The sequence below is a fragment of the Cebus imitator genome, unplaced genomic scaffold, assembly GCF_001604975.1.
Source record: "Cebus imitator isolate Cc_AM_T3 unplaced genomic scaffold, Cebus_imitator-1.0 Scaffold4, whole genome shotgun sequence".
NCBI lineage: Eukaryota > Metazoa > Chordata > Mammalia > Primates > Cebidae > Cebus > Cebus imitator.
This window is the reverse complement of record NW_016107319.1, coordinates 6,051,592-6,067,268: the sequence shown is the minus strand read 5'-3', so window position 1 is coordinate 6,067,268 and position 15,677 is coordinate 6,051,592. Positions and strand designations below refer to the sequence as shown.

The window sequence follows — 15,677 nt, the reverse complement described above, 5'->3', positions numbered from 1 at the left end:
AAAGCTTGAATATTCTGTTGAATATTCTGCTGAGCACACTATGCTCTCTACAGATGTTTTTGGATTGTGATTGGTGATTGTCAGTATTCCAGCTAGCAACAAAGTGAATAAGAGAGAAATAGGAATGGAGTGAAATCAGAAAGTCTGTCTTAGAGTAAAAAATTTAGTGCTTTTAAAAAAATTGCTATGGATACAGAAACCTTTTCATAAATATGTGTCCTTAACTATAGTAAGAGAAAGACTGGTAATTAATTTTTTTAATGTCATTGCAAGTTCATATATATTGAAAGCAGAATACTTTGTTTTAGAATCATAAAAGCAATTCATGTTTGTTTTAGAAATTGTAGAGATCTAGGAAGGAAAAAATAAGCATTTTACATTTCCCTTAAGTATGTTTTTATATTTACAACATACATTTAAAAAGGTCCTTCTAAATACTGCTTTGTCACTTTCTATGTATACCATGAACATTTCCTAATATATTAAATATTATTTGAAGGCATGATTTTACTAAATTATTTCTATTCTGCTTTAATAAGGTAACAAATTTATTTATCTAGTTCCCTTTTGTTATACATTTACTTGGATTTCTTCCAAATTTTCAGTATTATGTAGCAATCTAAGATAAATTTGTACACAAATATCACATCTCTGATTATTGTCTTAGAATCCTAGAAATAAATTTACATAAAAAGTTTAGGTTAAAAACATTAGATTAAAAAAAGAATGATCAAGTTATTGGCACAGTCTAATTTCCATAAAGGATGTCTCAGTTTATGTTTGCACTATTAGAGATAAAAAAAAGAATGTTTCACCTACTGTCTCCAAAACTATTTCCACATGCATTTTAAAAAATCATTGCCCCAGGAATTTTGTAGTATTGTATGATGTAAGCAAGAGCTTATGTATCTGTGGGTTGCTTTTGTAAAGGAATCCTCAGACCTTTATTGTTAACATAATTCTGGACTAAGGTATTAAAGCTTAGTATGTGTCATCTCAGCTTTATTCTCAGCAGCAGATAAGCTAGCTTCATGCTGAAGTCAGCAATTTGCCCATTTTCAAAGGGAAAGCAAAGAAATTGAGACAAGACCAAGGGCTGGTTTCCATTTACCTCCTCTTGAGCTGATCCCTAATGTGGCCCTCAGGCTGCCAAACATCCTGTCACAGGACACAGCCTCAGTTCCCTTCCTCTCTGCCTGGAAAGACAATCCTTTTAATCTATATCAGTGCCTATATTACCAGGTCTTTCAGTGCATGATAACTGGGTTTTGTTTTCTCTTCTCTGCTTAAGTGTCACTATTCTGCTCATGTTTCCAATAGCTCTCTGATGCCTTGTAGATCAACTTAAAGAGAACACCACGAACTCTTGCTGATTGTTTTTTTTCCCCTCCTAACCATCAGATTGGTGGTTTTCAATCCTGCCTGTGCATTAAATCACTTAAGTTTTTTTGAAGCTGAGCTTTTAAAATCTAAGTTCCCAGGCTCCATCCCAGACCAATTAAACCTGAATCTCAGGCATGGGGCCCAAGAGTACATACTTTTTAAAAAGTTTCCCAGGTGAATCCAAATGTCTGGTGAGGGTTGGGATTCACTGCACTGGATGCACAATGGGGCTAATCACTGATGTGGATAAGAATCTGGTTTGGGCTCAGGCATGACACCTGAGTGTTCTAAGGTACACAATGCATTTCTTTCTGTTCTTCAGGAGAATCAGCCATGACAATTGAAACATAGGAAGGAAATCCTGAAACCACATCCATCTTTTGAGATTTGGTTAAGGGCTCCCTAGGTTGCTAGAAATCAGTCTGATATTGGTAACTTCACTTTGTGTATACCTCACAGGGAAAATCTCACTCATTATAAGTTCCCCTAAGCCTCTGTTGAAAGGAATTGTGTAGGTAGTATGAGACTCTAGTTTTCTTCTATGTAGACCCTTGTGTGAAGCCTGCACTTTGGGCAGAGTTATATAGAAGTAGAAGACAAAAGTCCCAACCTTCAAGTTTGATAGCCTGAGATGCCCCTCCTGGAAGGCACAAGAGGATGTGAATAGGCCTTCCAGTGGGTACATAGTTGTCACAGAGCCACTTCATGTTTGAGATGGCCCAGCCCAGTGTGTTTAGTCTGAAAGTGTTAAGCAGGGCAAGGATGTGGCTAATAAAACAGAAGGCACAATTTATGAAGATAGGCATTTGTGAAAGCTTAGAGTAATGTGTCCCTGGCTTATTAATGATTACTATAATAGCTGTTATTCATCGAGAGCCTGCCATGTGTGGGACGAGGTGCTGGGTACCTTATAGACCGCCCTGCCATGTAAATGTCAATGCATTTTAAGATGAAAATGTAAGTTAGGAGAGGTTGAGCTAGTTGTTCCAAGCTGTACAGCTAGAAAGTGGCAGCCAGTATCCAAGTGAGCGCTCCTTTGCATTACAGCCAGGACGAAGGGAGCTTATCTGGATTCGAAGAGAGAGAGAATTATGGATGTACCAATGGTCATGAAATCAGCAGGTGCAGCGGAGCTGGTTAGTAGGAGTCTTGAAACCACTAATTGACTTGGAAGGCTTCCAACAGCCACTGGAGACTGAAGAGTGTTCTTTTTGAAGTACACTGTCTGTGCTTCCTGTGCAACAAATTGGAGGAGGGGGACAGCTGAAGTAATAGACAAGCAAAAAAGATAGTATGGTTGTATATGGGAAAGACCCAAGAGACGCTAGAAACAGCATTTGTCTATTCCTGTATTAAGAAAATCTTTTTTTTTTTTTTTTTTTTTAAGTTTGAAACAGGGTCTTCCTTTGTCCCCCAGACTGGAGTGCAGTGGCTTGATCTTGGCTCACTGCAAGCTCCACCTCCTGGGTTCAAGCGATTCTCATGCCTCAGCCTCCCAAGTAGCTGAAACTATAGGTGTGCACCACCACACCTGGCTAATTTTTGGTGTTTTTAGTAGAGATGGGGTTTCACCAAGCTGGCTAGGTTGGTCCCGAACTCCTGACCTCAAGCGACCCATCCACCTGGGCCTCCCAAAGTGCTAAGATTACAGGTGTGAGCCACTGCGCCCAGCCAAGAAAATCTTTAAGATTGTATAAGCGCCTTTCTTATGGCAGGTATCATGCTCAGCCCTGGGGATACATTATCAGCACTTGGCATGAATTGTTTTAATTCCTTTTTTAACATATAGATATTTTCAAGAACAATACAAGTTAAAAAGATGACATAATACATTCCTTTAACTCATCATCCAGTCCCAACAATTATCAACATTTTTCCGATCTTTGTTTTACTTTATTCCTCCTCCCCACATTTTTTTTTCCCCCTGGAGTAACTTAAACTCTAGACAGTATATTATTTTACCTGTGAAAGAATGTATCTGTAACAGATAAATTCTTCATTATGTGTCTCTAACAGATAAAATGAGTTTCAGGCATGGCACTTTTTTTTTTGCTAATCTATAGCTTTGAATTTTAAGTTTAATTTTTAAAAGTTTGTTTATGCCTCAGAAGAAAATGTGGACCTGTAAGTTAGTTCTCACCGGTTGTTAATGGAACCTCAGTTATAACATTAGCAAGCTTTGCTGATCTGTTGTTGTTGAGACAAGGTCTTGCCCTATCACCTAGGCTGGAGTATAGTGGCACCATCTCAGCTCACTCCAACTTCTACCTCCCAGGCTCAGGCCATCCTCCCACCTCACCCTCCAGAGTAGCTGCAGGCGTGCACCACCACACCTGGCTAATTTTTGTCTTTTTTGTGGAGATGGGGTTTCACCATGTTGGCCAGGCTCATCTTGATGAGCTCAAGTGATCTGCCCACCTTGGCCTCCCAAAGTGCAGGGATTACAGGCGTGAGCCACAGTGCCTGGCCAGGTTTTGCTGATTTTAAAGCGTGTTTTTTCTCTCCTCTTTATCTTCCTCTTGTCAACAATACTAGGAATAATAAAACTACCATACTAATTGCTTTACCTATATGTGCTTAAAATTCTTTCACCATTCCAAAGAGGTAGGAATTGTTTTCCCTATATTGCTGATGAAGATGATGAGGGCCATTGGTTTTTACAAAATTTCTGTGAAACCTGGGACTTGCTATGTGTTCCACTTGCTACATGTGGCAGTGAAACTGTGCCCTTTCTACAATGCCCAGCTGTCAAAAGCATGTCTTCTTTATAGAAGCCGAACTTTAGTTAATGACGTATATATAAAGATAATACTCTAGAGGCCAGGCATGGTGGCTCATGCCTGTAATCCTAGCACTTTGGGAGGCCAAGGCACATGGATCACTTGAGGTCAGGAGTTCAATGCCAGCCTGGCCAACATGGCAAAACCACATCTGTACTAAAAATACAAAAAAATTAGCCAGGCATGGTGGTGGGTGCCTGTAACCCCTGCTACTCGGGAGGCAGAGGCAGGAGAATCACTTGAACCCGGGAGGCAGAGATTGCAGTGAGCTGAGATCACACCACTGTGCGATCCAGCCTGGGCAACAAGAGGAAACCTCCATCTCAAAAAAAGAAAGTAAAAGAAAATACTATAGAGGAGAGTTACAAATTCACATGACTGTGGTATCACTCAGCAAGGCACTTAACAATGGGGCAGGGAGTGAAGGTGGTAGGAAAGGGTGGGCTTAGGGAACTAGACAGCTGTGACCTCTAGAGTGGACAGTCTGTTTAGCACCTGAGGCAAGGAATCGTTGCTGCCAGAATTTTTAATTGTTCAAGAGAAGTTGAAAATCATCTTTTATTTGAATGTTCCTTTTTTTTTTTTTTTTTTTTTTGGACAGAGTGTTGCTCTGTCTCCCAGGCTGGAGCATAGTGATGCAATCTCGGCTTACTGCAGCCTCATTCTCCCAGGTTCAAGCAATTTTTCTGCCTCAGCCTCCCAAGTAGCTGAGACTACAGATGCGTGCCACCATCCCCAGCTGGTTTTTATATTTTTAGTAGAGACTGGGTTTCACCGTATTGGCCAGGTTGGTCTCAAACTCCTGACCTCGTGATCTGCCTTATCTCGGCCTTCTGAAGTGCTGGGATTACAGGCGTAATGAATGTTCCTATCTTTTATAATATTCCATGGGCCAAACAATATTCATTGTGGACTTTCTAGCCTACCGGCTGCCTGTTCATGATTTCTGCTTGAGAGCAACTTTCAAAATACATTCTAGGTAAAAATATAGTGATATGGGCACTGTGCTTAGAGCTATTTTTTTGTAATTTAATCGGCAGCATGTTCACACTACAGCTAATAGTTCATATGGGATATGGAAATTAAATGGTTTTTGTAATTTCCATATTTACTTTATGTGACAACTGCTTCTCTAGCCGTTTCTGTAGACAAGAGATCTCAAAAGACATGGCACCTAGAGGAGCATAAAATATTAAATGATGTATTTTAAAGTAAAATATAAATACTGTATTCAAATGCAAAACATGGGCCCACTTCTGGCGGAGTTATGAGGATGTTCCCTGATGAGAATAGAGTCATGGATTCAGACTCTTTAGAGATCAGAGTACCCTAGAGAGGGCCGTCCAGTCAGCAAACGTGGAACTCCACCAGCGTCTTCGCCTGAATTCATATCCTTGTCCCTTCTTGTCACCTCCTGCCTCCTCTTCCCCCCTCACCCTCCTCTTCTGCCATTCTGAACATCTGTTCCCCACTAACACACAAGTACACGGTACAGTCAGATGCCACCATCATAGAAGTCAAGGTGGAGTGTAGGGGGCTGCTCCTTCCCAGCCCCTGTGTTTGAGAATCCCTCTGTTGTTTCTTGGACTCTGCCTCCTGCAGTATTATGCTTTTCTATACCCTAAAGCCTCACATTCCATTGATTTCTCTTCTCTCTCACCCAGTCATCCAAGGCAGAGGCTCCTTTACTACCTTAAGTATTTGGAGTTATTTCTGATCCAGGAGTCTCTCTCAGGTGTCACTGGTGCTCAGCCTTCTTCTAATCGTAGTGAACCCCATTCTGCATACTGAGAAAATAACCCCACAAACTCAAACACGGAAGAGGCATTTTGAGCATAATTTGATGACCCAGTTTTATTTTAAAATAGAAATAAACCATAGACTTTGCATACTAGAAACAATGCCTTCTTTTTATTTCAGTAAATTTCCCTGTGGTGGGCAGACTCATTCATATCATTCCATGGCCCTGGGACTTAAATTGAGCTTTGTTGTTGTTTTGTTTTGCTGGGTAGCATTTAAAGATTTCAAGTTCTCTTTGTAGATTTAGAAAGGAAAGGCTGATTGAACTTGATTGAGCTTGACCTTGTGGTTGGTCTCTTTTAAAAATCTGTATCTGTTCTTCATCCATCCTTGTCTTCCCAGTAACCCAGGATAAGCTTTGAAAGATAAAGTAAATCACAGAAACACTGCCCAGCATGGTTAGGGGAACTCTTGTTTTGCTCAGGAATGATGGTGGGGTGGGAGGGGCCACAGAACATACACTTGAGACAGACTCCTCTCCATCTCATTCCTTTATCTGAGCTACTTGCTCTTTGTTCTAAGTCTGGGGGAGAGAAAGGGAACATCTGCCTGCAGAATGGGGGAAGGTGGTATGAAATGAAGGGCCACATACCAATTTGTTGGTTGGTATCAGTAACCACAGGGGCAAAGCAACAAAAAGAAGTACTGTCTGCTTTGAAAATTGCCTTTCTGGCCAGGTGCCATGGCTCACATCTATAATCTCAGCACTTTGGGAGGCCAAAGCGGGCAGACCACTTGAGCCCTGGAATTTGAGACATGCCTGGGCAACATAGGGAGAATCCCTCTCTACAAAAAATACAGTTAACCAGGCATGTTGGCATGTGCCTATAGTCCCAGCTACTCGGGAGGCTGAGGTAGGAGGATCATCTGAGCCTAGAAAGTTGAGGCTGCAGTGAACCGTGATGCCACTGCACTCCCACTTGGACAATAGAGGAAGACCCTGTCTCCAAAAAAAAAAAAAAAAAAAAAAAAAAACCTTTCTTCCCATAAAGATGCTAGAAATTAAACTGAAAAATTAGAAACAGGCCGCAGAAACATTCAGATAAAAATGGAGTTGGATTACATCAAAACAAAATTTTTAAATAGTTGAGTTGGAGAAGAGATATAAACAAAGATGGATAATTTTCTTTAGTGTTTAAAGAAGGGAAATTTTAGAAAATTAAAATAATTGTAGGCTCCCTCACCTCCAGCATAAATTTTGTTTGCTGGATCAAGTATTATTGTTACATTAATGAACTAGCGCTTCTTAAGGACCAGGAATATGCCGTGCCTGGGAGAAGACATTATATCCACACCTGTGTCTTTGTTTTGGGTAATGGGAAGTGTGGGCTGCAGCATTTACTGAACCAAGTTTTGTTTGTCCTATTTTTGGCATTTCCTTCTAGCAGAGCCCCTCCCAAAGTGGAGATGGAGGAGAGACCCCTATGTCATTATAATTGCTCACATTCCTTTACAAATTCTCCAGAAGTAGCCAAGCAGGAACATGGAGTCCATGGTTCCTTTTAGATTGGAACCATTTGCTCCAGAGAGAAGGGTCATTGTGTTCTGTCTCTGGGAAGTTGCAGAGGCCTGGCTGAGGAAGGGGCCCTGCCTCACAAATAGCAGAATCCATTTCCAGTTGATATTAATTAGATATGAGACACACGGGGCTTTTTGAATGTCAGGCTTGTGAGGAAATAGCTCTTTTGCTTAGCAACCTGCAAAAGATTACCAAGCCAATGTTTAATATTAGTTACTATTATTGATACTTTATATTAATGTATCTTTATCTCCACAGTTTTACAAGGACAGCTTTGGGTCTCGTTTTACAGAGGAAGAAACAGGGTCAGAAGACTCAGCTGAGTTGCCCAATCACATAGCTAATTAGAACAAGAATTTGAATCAAATTTTTTCTAGCTCCAGCATTCATGTTCTTTTCTACCCAGAGACAAGGAAGAACTTACTGCCTAAGATAGAATGGTAGTTGGTGGAGTTATAGAACTATTTATCTGAGTCTCAGACTACTTGCAGCCCAGCCACTGTGGAACTCTGGAGGACTTAAGTAGCCTCTCCAAGCCTTGGTTTGCCCAGATGTAAAACAGAGTTAGCAGTCTGGACTCACTAAAGTTATTGTGAGGTGAAAATGAAATGGCATGTTAATGTCCCTAACAGTTGTAGGTACAATAAAACTGTCTTTCCGTCTGTCTCACAGCTAGTGTTTTTTATTGATCACAGGCATACTATGGCCAGTTTGAAATAATAAATCCAGTTCTTCATCATTAGGTATGTAATTTGCAATGGAAGCTTACTGCTTTTCTGTTTGGATCAAAAGACTTACCTTCCTTGAGAGTTTTTCTTTTCTAGCAAAAGATATAACACCAGAGTGAATTAAATATGATTGCTTTTCATCATTAATGGCAGCCCCTACTAACTCTTGAATTCCAGCTTTTCATTGCAAATAAATATTGCATCTTCATTGTTGAGAAGAATCTGATTCTACCTTTGCAAGGCCTATGGAAGAAACTAATTTGGAGATACAAAATTTCTTTCATAAGTCCTGCTTTTTAAGATTGAGACCCACTTACCACAGTGCTGGTGGAAGATGGGCTGGGTAGATTTAGAGATGTCAATGTCCTCTTTTGCTCTGATTATCTGAAAGTAATAGATATCTGGGCCAAAACTGCATTCCCTGACTTAGTCCTTTCAAAACAGAGAGAAAGTAAAAGGCACTAGAAAGGCATAGTCTTTTTTGCAGTAAATCTAACTTTTAGGAAATGTGATAGTTTAGAGTCCACGACATGGACGGATCTATAGAGAGGTGCCATTTATAGGGTTGTCAGAAAAAATATAGGATTATTTAATATTGATTGGGACATACTTATAGTAAAAAATGATTCATTGTTTTTCTGAAATTCAAATTTAACTGGGCTTCCTGTATTTCCTGTATTTTTATTCGTTGAATCTGGCATCCCCAGCCACTTATTGAGTGTCTACTGTGCTGAGCAGCAAGTTAGAGAGGTAAGGTCCTAGGGAGTCCCCCAGGATAGTGTCAAGGGCACAAGTTCTCGAATCAGATGACCTGGGTTGAAACTTGGCTTTGCCACCTACCAGCTCTGCAGACTTGGGCAAGTTAGTGATTTTTGTAAACTTCGATTTCCCTGAGCTTTTTTCCTTGAGCTTCCTATCCCCATTTCCTTGAGCTGAAATGGGGATAGGAAGAGCATTTACTTCCTGGGATGATCATGAGGACCCCCTGAGTTCAGCAAATATTTGTCGAGCACTTACATGTGAATCAGTACTGCCCTTGGCTCATGGCCTAGTCACACAGTCTCTGCCATAGAGTAAGTGGTGAGAGATTTACTAAGCAAAAAAAACAAATGCAAGGCAGTGCTAAGTACAAGTAAGAAGGAACAGAGCACGGTGAAAGGTGGGGACGTACTGTTTCTTTGCGGGTTTATTGTTCTGGTGAGATGACAATTAGCAGAGACACAGATGCTATGGAGGATGCAACACAGCACTGCCTGAGAGAAGCACAGAGTGGGCAGCCAGCAGCCAGTGCCCAGGCCCTGGCTGGCAGGGAGCCTACATGACACACTTGGGGAACAAGAAAGGGCCACTAGAACTGATGAGGATTAAGAAGAGGTTGCTGGTGGCTGGTCAGAGAGAGCATTGTGAAAGGTGGAAAGGCTTAGAGGCCTTGGAATTTTATCCTAAAAGAGGACGAAAAACCACTGAAATTTTAAGCAAAGGAAGAGTGTTGTCTGACTCTGGTTTTAGAAGAACCACCCTTACTACTGGGAAAAGATAATGGTGCCTTATGTGGTGGAAGCATGGAGATGTATTTAGAGGCTGTTGCAAGAGGATAGTGGCTTAGTAGTAGTTAAAAGTGGAGATGATAGCAGCCAGCAGCAGCAGGCAGCTGAAGCAGGACCCAAGAGGTCCAAGAGCACCAAGGCTTTCGGGCACGAGGGCTCTAGTACCCAGGGTGAGACAGAAGTGCGACACCTGCCCGTGGGCATTACAGTGGCTATGGGGCAGCAGAAGGACAGTGGTGACAGTAGCCAGCTGGTCCCTGGGCTGGCAGACCAGGAGCTCTCCCTGTTGCTGAGTAATGTCAAAGGCATGGAGGAGCAAATGAGGACTGTGTGGATGATCTGACCAGACAGCAGGAGGAACGGCTTCTGGGGGTGCGGCTGGACCAGGATCAGGAGCAGCTGCTGAGATAGTAAGGAGCTGGCTGACCTGGCCCGCCTGCCTCCTAACAGCCTGAATCCCAACCTCATGATGACTGGAGGCTTGGCGCTGGCAGGCTCGCGCCCATCTGGCCCATCTGGCCGCGCACGCCGGGTTGGCCCACTGGGCCAGCACGTCGATGTGGCTCGCCAGATACCCCTACAGCTTGGCCCCCCATCTCTGCACCAGGGCATGGCCCCTGCATTCCCACCTGGCCTGGAGGACTCCCTGCCGTTGGCCTACCAGTTTGTCAGGGATCCCCAGTCACACCAGCTAGTGTTTGTTCCCAGCGATCACATGCCTCACTTTGCGGAGCCGATGGAGCAGGCCACCATGCCGCCCCTCTGGCCCTCCCTGTACCTGCCGGGGCCGCAGCCCTCTGCACCGTACCCAGCAGCTGCAGCTCTTCTCACAGCAGCGCTTCCTACAGCAACAGGAGTTCCTGTACTGCAGCAGCAGGCAGCCCCAACCCTGGAACTGCAGAGGAGCACCCAGCTGGTGCAGGAGCAGCTGAAGGCACAGGACCACCAGGCGGAGATGGAGAAAGACCTGAAGGCTGTGGGCAAGGCTGGCCTGGCCACTGTCAGCCCCAGGCTGCTGCTTCAGAAGCCCCCTGGGCCTGGCCTACCATGAGCCTGCTGCGGTAGCCCTGTGCCTACCCCATGGCTGCCATGAAGGCCAAGGTCATCCAGAAGCTAGAGACCATGTCCAAGCCTCCCACCTACATCTACCCTGCCACTTCCAGCTCTCACCCTGCCACCCGCCTCCCTGCCACACACCCAGGGTAACACCCTCGAGGAGGGCCCTGAGAATGTGGTCAAGAAGAAAGACTTGGAGTTGGAGAAGGAAGCCCCCAGCCCCTTCCAGGCCCATGTTCTCAGATATCCCTCCCTGATACCGGTTCCAAGCCCTGCCACTGCACTATGGGAGGCCTTGCCCTTTCCTGCTGGAGCCCACAGTGGCTACTGACGCAGACAGCCTGGCCCCTGATGTGCCGCTCCTGGCTGATGGGCCCAAGCATCTGGCACTCTCATCTGAAGATAAGCCCATCCACTTCACCCCCTGCAAGATCCCAAAGCCGCTGTGGGAGGGCCCAGAGGAAGAGCAGCTGGCTGAGCGGGAGGTGAAGGCGGATGTGGAGGACATGGACGAAGGCCCCACAGAGCTGCCCACTCTGGAGTCGAAGCTGCCACGGCATGCTGTGGAAGCCCGAGCCCTGCGGGCGGTTGCGGGGGGGCCTGAAGCACGGGTAGGTTCTCCGGGCCGGACAGAACCCTGCACAGCTGCTCTGGACCTGGGGATGCAGCTGACACCTGAGACGCTCATGGAAGCCAAGGAGGAGCTGGTGGGGGTGCCTGTGGTGGTGCCCTTGGTGGAGGCAGTGCCCAAAGAAGTGCTCCAAGCGAGCTCCAGCCCAGCCTAGAAGTGTCAGACTGTGACGTGCCTGCCAGGAAGGGATAGTTCCAGAGCCTAGAGCCCCAGGAGGCCGAGCCTGTGCCCGGCAGCACCTGCTCCCTGGAATAGACAAGCTCTAACCAGTTCCTGCCCGGCCTGGAGGACCCACTGGCTGGCAGTGGCTGCAGAGCTTCCCCAGGCCAGGCCTCTGCCCTCCCCAGGTATGCTGGAGCCCAGGCCTTGGGGAAGCTGGAAGGAGCTGAGAACCTGGTCTTGAGGTAGAGCTTCCTGCACAGCATACCCTGCTGATCGAGATAGCAGAGCAAGAGCTGGAGAGGAGGAACCAGGAGGCGCGTGGTGTGGAGCAGGCCCTGGTGGCACGGCCCTCACTGGAGAGCCTGCTGGCAGCTGGCAGCAACATGCTGAGGGAGGCGCTGGATGGGCCTGTGGCAGACCTGCCCAAGAACGCGTGGCTCCCACTGGAGCTGAAGCCCAACAAGAAGTACAGCTGGATGTGCAAGAAGAAGGAGTGGAGAGAAGTCCTCCCTGGAGGACAGGGACACCCTGGAGCTGGACTTCCGGATGCGGCTGGCTGAGGCCCAGCACCAGTAGGAGGAGGAGCAGCGCGGAGACTCCAGCACTTGTGAGGAGCCCCATAGAAGCTTGGCACACAGAGGCCCTGGGAGGCCACGGAAATTGACCCATGCCCTGACAGCCCTGTTGCCCTCCTGCAAGAGAGGGAAGAGCTGCAGCAGTAGCAGAAAGCTGAGCAGCAAGTCTCTGCTGACATCAGATGGCTGTGAGCTGGGAGCAGGGATAAGGAAGAGACACAAGGGGCCCGAGGAGGAACACAGTGCCCTCCTAGGAATGAAGAAAGCCGGGGGAAGAACCAGACTTGGGATGAACACGAGGCTTCGTCTGACTTCCTAAGTCAGCTAAAGATTAAAAAGAAGATGGCCAGCTACCAGGAGCAGTTAGCAAGCAAGCTCATCAAGGCCCTCTCCCTCACCAAGCAGGACAAGTTGAAGTCACCCTTCAGGTTTTCGGAAGCGCTGGGGGAAAAACTGAAAACCGGGGGCGGGGCAGGGGGGGTCTGCGGCATGTACTTGGCTCTTTATGACAGCCTGCTGGGCAAGACAGGAAGGTGCTGGCCATGGGCCTCCGCCTGTCTCTGAAATCCTTCAGAGAAGGTAAACACACAAGGATCACCAAAGCCAGGAAGATGGAGGTGAGGTTCAAGGCTAGAAGTCAGCCCATTCCCCATTCACCTTGAAAGTGAGCAGCTACTCTTACAATACGGACTCGGAGGAACAGGAAGAATCCCTGAAGGATGAGTGGCCCACTCAAGGCACCTCCAGCTCCAAACTGACGCGTTCCCTCCTGTGTGGCATGGTGGCAAAGAACAGCAAGGTGGCTGGCAGCGCCAAGCTGACCAAGAGGGGCCTGATGCCCCCTGCCTCCTGACTTTAAAACCCAAGCCAGCCACCAGCAGGAAGCAGCCATTTTGTTTTCTGCTTTGAGAGGCCGAGGCACGTTCCTCCTTCAGAGACGTTTCAGAGGACTCATTTGACCAAGGTTACTAGCTCCAAACACAAAATACCTTCTGTGTTTCCTAGCGAGAGAGTGCGTGTAAGTGAGTGAGAGGGAAGCGAGTGAACGCTCTAGAGAGATGGTGGGTGAGGAAGCCCATGCGTGCTGATGGCGGCAGGAGGGCCACCATCTGGGTTCTTGGCAGCATAGCCTGCTGTATCAGCCGAGTTATTTCTACTTTGCTTTGATTTGCACTGTATCATTGTGATAATATCACCGGCTAGTTCTTTTTGAGCTGTTACATGGACTGCTTCTGAGTCTGCATTTTTCTCTGCTTTCCCTCCTCCCCCTACCCTGAGTTTCCCCCCACCCCCGCACTCACCTTTTCTGCCCACCCAGAGACCCCAGGCTTGGACTGGGCTCTCTTTGAGCACGGCCCCGTGGATGTGGCGGCTTCCCGAGGAATATTTTTTGTAAATGGAATTCCATCATGTGGGCATGTGACTTGATGTTTATACCGCAATTTTGGTAACACTAAGCTTTATTAAACATCGAGTTCATGTTTAATGACAAGAACAAAGGTGCAGGTGATAAAAATGGTCGCAAATTCCTGAGGAGTAGTGTTGATAAAGAGGTCTAAAGGCCTTCGTGTGGTATGAATGTATAAAGGCAGTCTTTTTAAAGCCTCTGTTTCCATACACTCATGTAAGCATTTTCCCAGATCAAAAGGTGGCAACATGGAATGCCCCTGGTGCCTTTTTCGTGTCACTGTCCATACAATTATGCTTAATAAATCTCCGGACTTTTAAAAGCATAGCTTGTTTAATTTCTTTTCAACGTCATATAAATATAAATGGAATCTTACAGAATATGCTCTTTTAGTTCTGGTTTTTGCTTGGTATTATGATTATAAGATTTAAACATATTATTCTTTTCATTGCCACATAGTAGTCGATTGTGTGACTAGGCTGCCGTTTATCCATTCTCTGAATGGGCATTTGAGTGGTTCCTGGCTTTTGGTTAATAGTCTTATTGTTAATATTCTAACACATTTCTTTCAGTAAAAAAAAATATATATATATATGGCATATATATACACACACACATATATGCTTTTCTTTGGGGCATATACTTAGTAGTGAAACATAAGAATCATAAGAAGGCTCGGTCAGCAGATACTGCCAGACAGATTTCCAGAATGGTCTTACCAACTGATACTCCAGCCAGCAGTATATAAGAGTTTTGATTGCACCATATCTTTGCCAACTCTTGATGCTGTTTGTCAACTTTTTCTTTATCCTTTAAATATGCAAAAGGAAAGCAAAATCTCAGGACCCCAAACTCACTTTGCCAAAGGGAAAAGTTATGCTTGGAAACTGAGTCATGGAAAAAGCTGCCTTTCCTTTTGTTCCTGGACAGATAGCTATAAGATAGAAGGCCTCATGTCTCCCAAGGGGGCCTCCCTCACCCTGACAATGTAAACTCACAGCTCTTCACAGGTATATAAAACAACAAAAGACTAGAAATTACCTCCACCTACTTCCCCGAAACCCCCCACCCTAAGGTCAGGTCATATTTCACATCTTCCTCTACTGTATGTTTACTTTATCTTATGTAAAATGCAGATTTACTGAGTGCCAGACAATTACACAGTTGACTGTTCATCTACCCCATCTTTTCACATACAGCATGTGTATTCAGTGAGCAGTGATCAAAGCCTCACAAGAATGTGACCATACCCTCCTTCCACCCCCCCCTTTTTCCCGTTTAAATACTGAAGTCTTAAAAATTCTCCCTGGAAAATGCGCAAGCCACATATTCTACTGTGACTTGCAGCTCTCTTTCCCAGGCATGTCCTCAACCTTGGCAAAATAACCTCTAAGCTGATTGAGACCTGCCTCAGATACCTTTTTGATTCCCAAATATATTTAACTGTTGCAGTCACTGTTTCTGTGGGTTGAGCTTCATGCTTTAAGCAGGATTTCTTTGTCTTTCTTTTGCATCACTAAGAGATATAAAACCTTACAAATTCTGCCTTCAGATGGACAGACTGGTTTGGCTTTTGACAACAAACATTTAGGGAGCACTAGGGAGCTTGAAGAGATGGCTAGCTCCCAGTGTCCGCCATCAGGAGACACACAGCATGCATTTCTGGGCCAGATGGACAGATGCCCTTGAACCTAGTGGTCAGAAGCAGGAAGCCTCACACAGGGTTAGAGGTTTCTTCCAATCTCCTAGTCCAATTGTTAGCCTTAGACCATTCTGCTAGTTGAGATTCTTTCTTTGAAGTGTTTGTTCACATACAAGTAGCCTTATTTAGCTCTTCTTGACAAACTTGATGACTTGAGGAAGGTACATTTGACTCTGAAATTTAATTCAACTAATAAGATGCCGAGAATTTCCAGATATTTCTGTCTGGTTGCTCGATGGCTTTAAAACAGCAACTAAAGGTGTAGTGTAGGATGCCTGTCGTGTGACAAGTCATTTCTTTCATGTGTCAGGAGTGTGTTGCAGGCATTCTGCAGACAGGACATGGTGTGCCATAACAGGTGTTTTCAGAGACATCAATATTGCTCC

At 45.2% G+C, this 15,677-nt stretch overlaps 1 protein-coding gene and 1 pseudogene across 2 annotated transcripts in view; both read left to right on the top strand.

Moving 5' to 3' along the window:
* Positions 1-15,677, top strand: part of TBC1D9 (TBC1 domain family member 9) — a 141,287-nt gene that overhangs the window by 107,371 nt on the left and 18,239 nt on the right. The window lies entirely within an intron of this gene.
* LOC108308476 lies at positions 6,918-15,677 on the top strand (annotated as a pseudogene).